Below are 13,796 nucleotides of genomic sequence, written 5' to 3'. Positions count from 1 at the left end.
GATCATCCAAACACACCTGATCCTGTTCTCAAAATAAAGGCAGTAGCGCAGCTAATTGAGTGACTTAATTGGATGCTTACACACACATAGCTTTCTACCAAGACAAGAAGATATGTAAAACATCAAAATCAACTCTACAGTCCTCACCAAAAATGTGCTCACTAGTCATCTCCTCTCACAAATGCCTGTACTAAAAACCCACACATTTAGGCACTGGCAAGAACCGAGAAGTTATGATTCTTTAGTGTGCGAAAGGTTCTAGTCTGAACACAAAACCATGCCCATGCATATCGTCCTGTTTCATAAAATCCACGTATAAAAAATGAAAGCACCTAAGATTCAAATTAAAACACTCCTACAAGTAGTGTATAGACCTGTCAGCATATGCAAATGAAGCCACTTTATAGTTTCACCTCACCAAAAGATGCATTTGAAATCCACAGGTAACTAACTTTTCAAACAAATAGTACGTGAGAGATGCAGATAAATCCAGCTTTTATAGTTTGATCAAGAAGAGCACATGACTGATTACCTGCATGGAATAATTAGTAATGCAAACGCATTGCACAATGCACAACACATAAAACAGCACAAAACATAAAACACATGTACCATGGTCTCAGTGATTAAGGAACGTGAGGCAAAATGTACCTTTGTACACGAAGTTTATGTCATACCGGGGCTTTGTTTGTGGGCACTCATCAGTCAATGGCGGGATCAAACGAAGGTTTTCGCATCAGATGTCTGAAGTCTGTTGCACATCTTTGGCGAGAATGAATGCTGAACGACTGTCACAGACTTTAAAGGATACAAGCCGCTGTCGCCGAAAAGTGGAGGCGCACATCTGAGAGGAACCTGGGTGATCAACTCCAGTACACTGTAGCGCGGGACGGCGTCCAACCTAGGCGTGCCGTCGTCGCAGGTTAATTAAGCAAACGAGACGTACAGGAGGAAGCGAGCTGCTGAAGTAAAGCAGTGGCCATGGCGTCCTTCCAGCTAGAAGCGTACCAACATTCTATGCACCTTGTGCCAGGAGCCACCAGCACTCGTCCTCTTTTTCTCTAGTCGGCTGGCCGCCATGCCCTTTCGCTACGTTTAAAGGGCTTCCCGCCTAGCGTGTTACGTGATAAAAAAGGAATGTAAGAGACGTTAAGAATGTAAAGGGGGTTTATTGAAGGACTCAGCAAGTGGGTGGTAGCTCTAAAGGAAGGCAGGCGAACCCAGATGACGGTGCTTGATCGCCGATCTCGTGCCTATTTTCTTGTGCTGATGATAGCTGACCTGATGGTATCAACGTCTTTCTTATTCACTACAATTACCCCCGGCGAAAAAGTTGAAGCCATCCTGGCGATCTAACACGTGGGGACAAGCGGGTCAAAGTACGGCTTCAGACGGTTTACGTGAACGATATGACGTCCACGCCGACGATGGTCGCTCGGTGGCGTGAGGGGTTCAATGGCGTAGTTCACGGGTGAAGTACGCTCGACCACGTGGTAGGGACCATGATAATTGGAGAGTAGTTTGGGTGATACGCCCGGGGCGCAGGGCGGTACATGAAGCCATACAAGTGCTCCAGGAACGAACGTTGGTGCAGAACGATGGTCGTCGTCACGGATCTCCTTCTGGCGCTGTTGGTCGGATGTAGTAAGCCGCTTGGCTAGCTTGCGGCACTCTTCTGCGTAACGAGCGGCTTCCGAGACAGGCTTGTATTCGGAGGGATCTGGCGAGTATGGCAGTAAAGTGTCGATGATGTGTGATGGTTCGCGACCGTAGAGGAGAAAAAATGGGGAAAACCCGGTAGTGGCTTGCGTAGCGGTGTTATACGCGTATGTAACAAATGGGAGAACGAGGTCCCAGTTTGTTTGATCAGAAGCGACATGCGTAGCGAGCATGTCCCCCAGAGTACGATTAAACCGCTCAGTCAAGCCGTTCGTCTGTGGGTGGTGGGCTGTACCCTTCCGGTGAACCATATGGCACTGTTGAAGAAGTGCTTGTATTACATCGGAGAGGAAAACACGCCCTCGGTCACTGAGGAGTTCTCGAGGAGGGCCATGACGAAGCACAAAATGATTGAGTATGAAAGTTGCGACGTCTTGTGCTGCAGCTGTGGGGAGAGCAGCAGTTTCAGCGTACCGTGTTAGATGATCTACTGTTACGATAGCCCATCGGTTGCCTGCCGTTGTTAATGGTAGTGGTCCGTAGAGGTCAATTCCTACTCGGTCGAATGGGCGGTCTGGGCATGGAAGTGGCTGCAATGAACCTGTTGCAGGATGTGGCGGGCTTTTCCGCCACTGACATTCGTGGCAGCCGCGAATGAACTGGCGGACGAAGGTAAACATTCCGCGCCAGTAATACACTTTTCGTAGGCGCTCGTAGGTCTTGAAAACACCGGCGTGAGCACATTGCGGGTCGGAATGAAACGACGCGCAGATGGTAGAGCACAGCGTTCGGGGAATGACTAGTAGCCATTTCCTACCATCTGCTGAATAGTTGCGCCGGTACAAAAGGCCATCCCGAATACTGAAGTGCGGAGCCTGGCGGCGCAGGGTTCGAGTGGTTAAAAGTGTCGGTGCCTCAGATAACGCGTCAAGAAGCGAAGCGATCCATGGGTCATTGCGTTGATCAGAAGAGATGGTGTCCTCGTCAAGCGCTGACAACGTGTTGTCCGAGGAAACAGATGCGATGTCCGGGGATAGGGGAGATCGTGACAGTGCATCGGCATCGGCATGCTTGTGGCCGGAACGATATACCACGCGAATGTCATATTCTTGAAGACGAAGAGCCCAACGGGCAAGACGACCCGATGGGTCCTTAAGTGAAGATAACCCGCATAATACGTGGTGGTCCGTTACTACATCAAAAGCACGGCCATAAAGGTATGGGCGGAACTTGACAAGCGCCCAAACGATCGCCAAGCATTCCTTCTCGGTGACGCGTGTAGTTTGATTCAGCCTTGGTAAGAGTTCTGCTGGCGTAGGCGACGACATACTCGGCGAATCCAGGCTTGCGTTGCGCGAGAACCGCACCGAGTCCGACACCACTGGCGTCGGTGTGGACCTCAGTTGCTGCCGTAGGATCGAAGTGACGCAGTATTGGTGGCGAAGTGAGGAGACGACGAAGGGTACAGAAGGCTTGGGCACACTCAGAAGACCATGACGAAATATCAGTGGTGCTGCCTATAAGTTTGGTCAAAGGCGCAATGATAGAGGCGAAGTTGCGCACGAACCGGCGAAAGTAGGAGCATAACCCCACGAAGCTCCGTAACTGCTTCATAGTCGTTGGTTTGGGGAAGTCGGCGACAGCACGTAACTTAGCCGGGTCTGGAAGTATACCGTCCTTTGATACGACGTGCCCGAGAATCGTAAGTTGCCGAGCAGCGAAGTGACACTTCTTGAGGTTGAGTTGGAGCTGAGCATTCTTCAGGCACGTGAGGACGTGTTTGAGGCGCTCGAGATGTGTTCCAAAGTCTGGCGCAAAGACGACTATATCGTCAAGATAGCAGAGACAGATTTGCCATTTCGAACCCCGAAGAACCGAGTCCATCATGCGCTCGAAGGTGGCAGGCGCATTTCAGAGGCCGAAGGGCATGACATTAAACTCATACAGACCATCCGGTGTCACGAAGGCTGTTTTTGGTCGATCGGCATCTGCAAGGGGGACCTGCCAGTACCCTGAGTGCAAATCTAATGATGAAAAAAACTCGGCACCTTGTAGAGTATCAAGGGCATCGTCAATCCTGGGTAAAGGATACACGTCTCTTCGAGTGATCTTATTTAGGCGCCGGTAATCAACGCAGAAGCGAACGTAACCATCCTTTTTTAACGTGCACTACATGTGAGGCCCATGGACTTAGTGAAGGTTGAATGACGCCACGTTGCAGCATATCGTTCACCTGTTCGGTAATAACTTGGCGTTCTGCAGCAGAAACACGATATGGTCGCTGTCGTAGTGGCGCATGGGAGCCGGTATCTATGTAATGTAGAGTGGTAGAAGTGCGGCCAAGTGAAGGTTGAACAACATCGAAAGATTCGCGGTACTGGTACAGCAGTTGGAGGAGTTCAGATCGTTCAGATGGTGACAGTCCGTCTGCGATCGCCGAATCGAACACTTTTGAAGCCTGTAGATGAGAGTGGTTAAGAGCACTGACGGCGGCGAGGTCACTTTGGGATAATTCTTGCGGCACGGTAAAAATTTGTCCGTTATCAATGGGCTGTACGCATCCAAGAGGCTCGCCTTTAAACAGTTTGATGGTATGCGGAAAGGGATTGATATGGCAGAGAGCACTGGCTCCAATAGAAATTGAGAGGGCTGAATAAGGGAGCAGAAGTGGTTTCCGACTTAGAAAGAGGCTTGATGGTTCGAAAAATGCTACTTCATCACGCATGTCGTTGGAGACCACAGGGAGCAAAACAGCTGTTGTCGGTGGAATGTCAGTGTCTTCTCTGACAACTAGCTTGTGCGCGGCTTGATTGGTGTGGTCATAAGGCTGGTCGGAGAACGGAAGCAGTTCAAGTTCGGAACGGGCACAATCTATAACGGCACGATTACGGGATAGGAAATCCCAGCCAAGTATGATGTCATGAGAGCACGAGGAAAGGACGATAAACTCAACAATGTAGTGGTCCTCCGCAATTTTGAGTCGGGCAGTGCAGACGGATATAGGTCGAACAGGTTCTCCATTTGCTGCACGTAAGAACATATCAAGCGGCGTGGTCACCTTTCGGAGCTTACGGCAAAGTTTGGCGTCTATAACAGACACAGCGGCACCGGTATCCACAAGAGCGTATGCATGGGCGCCGTCTACTAAAACTTCGACGATATTTGACTGCAAAGTGCGAGGACTTGAAGATTTCGATAGCGCAGTTCTTGCCCCTTGAACTGCGACGGCTAGTTTCCCTCATTTTGAGGGACTGGTTGTGGACGCATGGGTGACAAGGAGGGTCGATTGGGTGAAGGTGAGCGACGAGACGAAGTTGCTGGATAGTCCCGGGAAGACGTGTTTGACTGACGATCCGAACTTTCATAACGAAAAGGTGGTCGGTCCATGTAGTTACTTCGTGGTCGGACGTCTGTGTAGGCGGGCACGCGACGACGGCAGTATCGGGAGATATGGCGAGGTCCGCCGCACGCAAAACAGATCGGCCGGTTATCGCGCGTTCGCCAGGCATTTGCAGTAAGGGGCCGCCCATGCGGCATACGGCTGAGTCGAGGCTGTGGTAGCGAGGGGAGGAGCCCATGCGACGGAAGACTGAGTAGGAGCGGTGGCATGCGGCAGTCCATTGAACGGCGAGGGCTGGTATGGCTGCTGCCTCTTTACTGCGTCAGCATAAGTAAGAGGCGCGGCGACAACTTGCTGCTGAAAGGGCACTGGCATAGCCTCGGCAATCTGGTCCTGAAGTGCATGTCGGAGCATGGGAGCTAACGGTGTCGGTGGTTGCTCTTGCTGCTGCTGCGGGAGCTCTTGGCGCTGACTTGCTCTTGCTGCTGCTGCGGGAGCTCTTGGCGCTGACGAAACGGCAGGAGGGAAAGCTGACGTGCGACCTCCTCACGCACAAAGTCTTTCATTTGTGCTAGAAGGCGGGAGTGGTCAGGTACGACGTCCAGTGCAGCGAGTGGTTGGTTAGGCTGAAATGGACGACAGGTGAGAGCTCGTTGCCGTCGCAATTTGTCGTAGTTCTGGCACAGAGTTACCACTTCAGACACCGTGCCAGGAGACTTCGCCAGGAGCATTTGAAAGACGTCGTCATCAACACCTTTCATAATGTGCTGGATCTTGGCACTTTCGCTCATTGCGGCATCGATGCGCTTGCAGAGATCGAGTATATCTTCGATGTAAGCGGTAAACGTTTCGCCAGGTTCTTGTGCCCGTGAGCGCAGGCGTTGTTCGGCGCGCAACTTCCGCACGGCAGGGCGACCGAAAACCGAGGATATTGCCTGCTTGAAAGTGGCCCAGTTCTCGAACTCGGATTCGTGGTTTGTGTACCACAGTTTCGCCACATTAGCCAAGTAAACGTTGACGGTGCTCAACTTAGCAGCGTCATCCCACCTGTTTGGTCCACTGACTTTTTCGTAGGACGACAGCCAGTCCTCGACGTCCTGGTCTTCGGCGCCCGAAAAGATCGGGGGGTCTCGCTGGTGAACCGGGCCGGGGCAAGTAGGAGCCGCGAGAGGTGCTGTCTGTTGGGCAGCGTCGACTTGCATGGTCGACGGCAGGGTGCGGGATCGGAGTTCCAGGGTGTAGGTGATGCAGTTACCCAGCACGATCCACCAAATGTAAAGGGGGTTTATTGAAGGACTCAGCAAGTGGGTGGTAGCTCTAAAGGAAGGCAGGCGAACCCAGATGACGGTGCTTGATCGCCGATCTCGCGCCTTTTTTTCTTGTGCTAATGATAGCTGACCAGATGGTATCAACGTCTTTCTTATTCACTACAAGAAGAACATATAAACACTATGTACATTTTTGGCAGTTCCTAAAGTTGGTTGATATATGGGGTTAAACGTCCCAGAACCATCATATGTTTATGAGAGACGCCGTAGTGGAAGGCTTCGAAAATTTTGACCACCTGGAGTTCTGTAATGTGCGCCCAAATCTGAGCACATTGGCCTACAACATTTCCGCCTCCATCGGAAATGCAGCCGCCGCAGCCGGGATTCGATCCCGCGACAAGCGGGTTAGCAACCGAGTACATTAGCCACTAGACCACCGCGGTGGGTTGCAGTTCCTAAAGTGTCCAATGTGAAGTCCGAATGTGGTCAGGGAGTGCGGTCCACCCAGGTAGTGTCCTGACAGTGCTGATACCGTTGCTTCCGGTGGCACATTACGGGCTGCGGCGGCTGCCTGGTCTGCTGAATAGGGCGCAGACAAGTTGTAATTTGTGCTTTCTAGACCGACTAAGTGTGACATGGCTTAACTTGATGACTAGCCTACACAGAGGGCACTCATGATGGCTTTTTCCGGCCATTCACGACGTTTAATGTGTAGGCGTACGGCAATGAGTCGTCGCATTGTTCGAGCGAGAGCCAGTGTTTGGCGACGTGAGATCGAGCGGCAGGTCTATGGCATCACAGCTGTTAGGTGCCGTCGACGGTGTTGGAATCCTCGATCATGTGTACGGAGCAGCAGGTGGATAGTTTACCTGCACGTCTGTTTGGGCCCACACAGTGTGCTCTACCTGTGGTGAGCCAGGTGGGCGGTCCTCAGAATTTTCTGCCCTTGTCGCAGCATCATGCACGTTCAGCCGTACATGCTTAGGGGCTCGCAATTCTGTGGGATACATCGAGGATTATTTTAGTAGGTGCTGGCAGCCCATGAGGTTTTGAGCAGTAGGCACCAATGTACTGGGGAAACTGATGGCGTGCAGCGCCACAGCGGGATCTGGGTTCATAGTGTGAGTGGTGCCGCGGGCCTTCACAGGTGCCAGGACAGGCGTGGAGTATGCAGGCAGGTCAGCCAGCCCGGCTGAGGTTGCCAAATCGCCCAGTGCACAGAGTGCAGCCGACCAGGCCTTTGTAGCGAATCCGACAATGCACGGGGCAGTGGCCGGTGTCTTCGACGGAGACAAGAATCTGCGGCGGAGAGAAGTGGCAATGCTTTTGTTGGCAGAACCGGTACATTGGAGGCAGGATCTATGAACTCCGGGATCATGGGTTCCTCGGTCAACGGCTTGATCAAAGCTCGAGGGTAGTCGCCATCACCCACATAGCCGGTAGCCGGCAGGACACTGGTCTCGGGTGGTCATGGTGCAGGAGGTGTCCTGGAAGGTGATGAGCCAGGTGTCGTGGGGTCGCCTTTAGAAAAAGATCACATTTGATGCCGTAAAGGTTGAGGACGGTGTCTCGCAGATATTCTTATGGGCGAGGGCTCCAGGAGAAGTATGTGAGGCGGAGGTCACGTGGAAAATAATATTCCAATACCTCGAACATGAACTCTTGTATGCAGATGCTGTTGGGATTCAGGGCCGCCGCAAACTGTTCGAACCATGACTCTATAGGAGAGAGGTCCGGAATGGTGGCAGTGGCGGGTCTAATTGGGGCTGCCAGGCTTATGCTGGCTGGAACATGGCCGCAGATCTCTGCGGCAGTTGTGCAGCGTCGATCGCTTGTCCGTGTGTCTGTCGTCACCGATTTGTAGCGACGAGACGGCGTCCGACGTAGACGTGCCCTCGTCGCAGGTGAAATGAGCAGATGAGACGTACAGGAGGAAGCGAGCTGCCAAAATAGAGCAACGGCAACGGCGTCGAGCCAGCTAGAAGCGCACGAACGCTCCAGGCGTCTCGTTCCACCAGCTACCAGCACTCTTCATCTTTTTCTTTAGCCTGCTGGCCGACATGCACTACAGCTATGCTACCACACCAAAGAATAGTTTTGGCGCTGTCGTCAAGTTGTAACCCAAATGCGAGGTGCACCCCTGCTCTTTTGATATCTATGCGCCTATTTTTCACTTAGTGATTCTTGAAACTGGCCACTTCAGCCAGCTCCTGGGTAATTTTGTGAACTATCAGTGCTGTTAGATACGTAAGATTGTCAAATCCTTGTCGTTTTTGCAGATTTCACCATGTCGAGTGGTCAGTGCTTTCCCGCTGCGCCCTACGTCCGTCTTTCGGTGCTTCCTGTTTTTTGCGCTAACGTTGACAGGGCGTTTTCAAAGCTAAGTCATCACCAGAACAGAGTGCGCTTCGATGAATGACAGCTACCTCGCAAAGTGTACTTGCGTGTTTTACAATAGCTTTAGGCTATGGTTGTTTCACGAGAAATTATAGGTATTTTGTGTTCAGGTAATTTTTTTATGATTTGGGTATGTTTTCTGGATTCAAACACTTTAGGAAAACTAAACACAAACTAACGTTTTGTGTGTTTTGATACTTTATTATTCAGACATGAATTGTAGTATGATTCTAAGGTTTTGATAATAATGCAAAAATCTGATTATTGAGGAATAGGGAAATTGCGCTAAATAGATTCCCATAAACACTGGCTTTGTGCCAGCAGTATAAACTCCTATAAGTATCCAGCGATTTTCAAGAAAAACAAACACCGATAACATAGTTATCTCTATGATACCTTTCTTCCTAACGCTTTCTGCAAGTGTGCTTAGAACTGACATCACGGACTTCACTAAACACTTGGCGACTGTGGCCACTGCATCGACAGGACAACCTACACCTGAAAGACGTGTAACCTGCGCGCTAAAGCTACCACCAATTTTGTGCGCACACAACTTCGCGAGGGATGACTTTAGGCAAGACTTTGCTGCCGTTCTTTTACAACCTTCGTGTGCTTCGGCAAGAAATTTTCCAGTGGTTTTGAAGATTTTGGAGCACATTGTCAGCAAACGTGGTTCCAAGAATTCATTAGAGGAAGGTCTAGAAATTCAGTGACACCTTCCCGATTCAAATATTTATTAGATAACATGAAATATGGTGTCATTAAACACCATCTTTCATGACACCTTATCTGATAAGCCAGAAGCTGTGTGCAATCGCAGCCCAGCTCTTTCACTCTTATAGGTAAATGGTCTGGTTGAAGTGGTTCCTGGTACCGTATCAATACGAATGTTTGCTGGTCATTGCGTTGTCTTCAAAGAAGCTTCAGCTACAAATGACCACCTCCTATTACAAAACAGTGTATCGATGTAAGCCGTAATCGATGTAAGCGTCGGGAAATGGTTTTAAATTCGGAAAAAGCAGTGCTACTCTGTGTAACCAGAAAAAACTAGTCAGTTTTTTCATTTATTCAATTATTAACTGTCGGGTCTCACAGGCTGTTAAGTTTAAATAATTAGGCGTTACACTACAAAATAAGTTCATAATCAACCTATATTTGATATTTGCGCAGCCTGTCTCTGCAAACTGAGGCTTCTTAAAAGAAAAATTAGAAAAGCACCCAATAGAATAAAGCTTGTACTTAAAATACATGCTTAAGGTCTGAATGGAAAAAAAAGCATCCCACTCATCAATTGTGTGGGGTCATCATAGTGAAAAGGTATTTCACAACTAGAAAGTGTTCAGCGTAAAGCAGTGAGATTTGTGTGTGGAAAATGGAAAAGTCTAGATTTTTCTACACATTTAATGAAGCTGAGTAGCATACCAACGCTGGAAACACGGAGAAAAGTTAACTGCCTTTCCATTTTTCACGGATGCCTTGCAGGCGAACTCAATTTATTTATTCCACTATCTGTTAGGCATCTTAGAAAATAACAATGCCGCGCAATCACAAACAATCATTTACGCCAATCCTTCTCGCACAGTCTTTCCTTGTACGGTCATGAATTCGGATTCGTTGCTAAATAGGATAATCAGCTTTGTTATAAATATTCCATGCCAATTATCACAGGTCAAGATTTCACTCTTCGTTGTTACTGTTTCTCTTGCTCCTACTACATGTTTTGATGGCCCTATCTTTCAATGATTGTCGTACTAGTTTTATCGTTCGTTTTGTTACTTGTGTTTCCTCTCTGCGTTGTCTGTTTGTTAAATTTTGCATTGTACGTGAAGCCCAGCCTGTTTGAGTCAAAGTTTTGGCTTGCAGTATTTCAAATAAAATAAGAAAGCTTTCTGGTGGCACTTGCACATGCTATTTGGTGGCTTTTACTCACTTCGTTATGACATGCGTCTGCCTTGTGCCAAGTGTGATCACATTTTAAAAGATTTCGTTACACAGCTGTACACGTAAAGGTAGTTCGACAACTGTTAGCGCGATGACCAACTCGGCTACACACAAATCATCGCTTAACACTCTGCGATACACGCTTCCTTTCTTCAGCTGCCATTTTTTCGAATCTATGGGACTTTTCTTCTTGACCTTGAGCTAATTTATGCCATCTTGTACTTCTGAGAATCGGTCGGCATATTTAAGCATGTCTTCAAGAGACGTAGCTCTTCTCTCTTTCAAGTACAGCGAGAGCCTCGGGTGGCAACTGATCAGAATTTGCTCTCTAATAGAGAGCTCTCAAAGCTCACTGTACCCCCTGTTCTGTTGCTGAAAGCTCAATCCATCTGTCAAAATAATGGCTAAGAAGGGTGGCGCACTGCGTAGCGGCCTCACCGTCAGCTGGCTTTCGCGTTAGAACTCTGTCTCTAAGAGCCGTTCATAGTGAACCTGAATCGGTTTAGCAAAGTAGCCTTCACTTTTGCATAGTTAGCTGCATCGGTCGGCGACAGCCTACCGGACACACTGACCGCTTCGCCGCCAAGGAGGTCCTACACTATGTCTTCTGGACTGGAGTTGCGCCCCGATAAGTGACGCTGGCCGCCATATGGAAAAAGGAAAGACTCGGAAGCAGACGACAAGTGTGCTTCATAGCCCCACCCTTGCAGTGGCATTTGGAGACTGTGACATGCTTTTGCAAAGCAGTTAAGAATTTTACAAGGCCATGGTGACATCTTACTTCGATTATTGATTGATTTGTGGGGTTTAACGTCCCCAAACCACCATTTGATTATGAGAGACGCCGTAGTGGAGGGCTCCGGAAATTTTGACCACCTGGGGTTCTTTAACGTGCACCCAAATCAGAGTACACGGGCCTACAACATTTCCGCCTCCATCGGAAATGCAGCCGCCGCAGCCGGGAATTGAACCCGCGACCTGCGGGTCAGCAGCCGAGTACCTTAGCCACTAGACCACCGCGGCGGGGCTTGCTTCGCTTATGGGTGCACAAATCACATCAAGAAGACACCTGGGATCACTTTTAACGTGTAAGTACTCTCGCTTCATTCGCTGACGATCACCTGTTTTTTCGCGTATTCTGTTAAATTAGAAACAATATCAAAGGTGCAAAGGCGCTTACTGCATGCGTATAGCTGCATTATACTATGCGTATTTTTTTGAAGGTAATTTGAAGCTTTAAATGCTTGCTGACTCGACGTTGTCCATGAATTTTAAGTTCATGGACGAAGTACTTGCCGTATATGGCTTCACGTATCAAACATTGAAATGAGTACGACGTCTGAATGCCCTTGGCAATTCAAGCTTTCTGGTGTTGTCTTATAAGGCAAGTTTGATGGCGTGCATGCAAATTTTTTCGCGAGTGAATATTAAATTTGGTGCATGTTTATCGAGGAATTCGCAAACGTAGGGAATAATTTCATGCCGTGATTATCCGTGTTACAGGTTTCCGAAAGACCGTCCACTGCGTCTGCTGGGGAACGGGCTGTTCGAAGAAATAATTGGAGGGCTACAGACGGTGACCACCTCTGTTCTATTCACTTCGAAGAATGCTGCTTCGACAGAACGGGGTAGACAACCAGACGCAGTGGACTGGGTGCACCTTCAATTTTTCCTGCTTTCCGAGTGCGTCTGCAAAAATCTGTTAGTTTATACCTCCTTGACGTAGCTTCAACAGAACGTAGTCACAAAAATAAGCGATTGCGTCTCAAACAAGATGAGACACCTCGGAAATCAGTTTTATCTTGCCGACGAAACTGAAACCAAAATGCCGATAGACGAAGCTGCCAAAGTCAGTGAGGGGCTTTATATCGAACATCGAGCTACCCCGCTTCTAAGCTCTGAAGGCTGCGCTTGCCATGACTACACAAGTCGCCAACGGAAGTTAATAAATACGGTGCGTAACTAATGCCAGTGCAATCGTTCTTATAAACGGTTCATTTGGGGTACGTCTCCTGAAGTTATTCGGTTGCACGCGACCTCGGTGCTCCGGTTTTGGTTCCTCCTGCAAACTGGTTTGAATTCGATAACTCTAGAAAAATTACTGGGGACTCCCAGTTTACCTAATTACCTCTTTTATTCTAACTTTAGCTTCATTTTTTTAACTTTCTTATATATATTCTCTTGTAATCCACCGACACACACAAAAGCACATATATGAAAGAGGTGAGCAAATGTCGCGTTCCCCTTAATCTTGAGTATCTGCAGGCGCATTTCTTGAAACACCCGTAATATACTACAACACTTTTGCACCGCAGTAGTGCGCCAGCAAGCTCAATATGCGAAGCATCCCTCGACAACATATTGATCTGAAAGCGTGCAGCTGACAATGGGTGCATAAAATAATTTCTTTCATAAACAAGAAAAGGCATTTATTCATTGGTTTAACCGAAAAGTGGTTCCCATCTCATTTTTTATTGTGGAAATACAGACTGACGCGCGCAAGGCGCGTATTCCATTGCGGTCTATGGCGGTTCCGCCCTGTTTTCCTCTAGCAATTTGGCCGCCGGCGGCTTCACTTGCTCCTGTTGGCGGCGGCTGGGACTGCCACTCCAGAGTTTCTAGAGAACCTCCTTGTTCGCCACTCAAGCAAGTACTCAAAGCCGCTTGTCGCTCCGGCCAATTCTGGCTCCTAAAAATCATCTCAAATCTGTGAAGGTACGCATCATGAAGAAGGAAACAACTGAGGAGAGGCCCAAACGTCACTCATTGTGAAGCCGTCGTGAAGCCGGAAGTCGGCCATATTGACTGAGCAAATTCCTCTTTCTTGTTTACACCTGAATGTGAAGCGGAAAGCGCGACTCTCTCTTCGGCACGAAAATCACAAGCGCTGCACAGCACGTGCGACGTGGTGAACCAAAACCGTAGGAACGGGGCTCAACACGCTGTGCCAGCGCGACACCGTAACAGCGAGTAATCGCTCACCAACGACGAAGCAAGCATAACAGGAAGCATGCTCGATACATTGACAGCGGCAAGTTTGGTGTCAGTGTTCTCACAGCATTTATTCAGACAAAAGATGGCAGACGCCGCCTTTTATGGTTGCATTCCGTCTCTCACATGGCCGACGCGGCACGAAGGCAAGTGACTCTCAAATAAGAAAAAGTGAGCCCCGTCGGTCACCGTGCCTGTGT

This window comes from Rhipicephalus microplus, unplaced genomic scaffold, assembly GCF_043290135.1.
Source record: "Rhipicephalus microplus isolate Deutch F79 unplaced genomic scaffold, USDA_Rmic scaffold_12, whole genome shotgun sequence".
In the NCBI taxonomy this organism is placed as follows: domain Eukaryota; kingdom Metazoa; phylum Arthropoda; class Arachnida; order Ixodida; family Ixodidae; genus Rhipicephalus; species Rhipicephalus microplus.
This window is presented reverse-complemented; position numbering follows the sequence as displayed.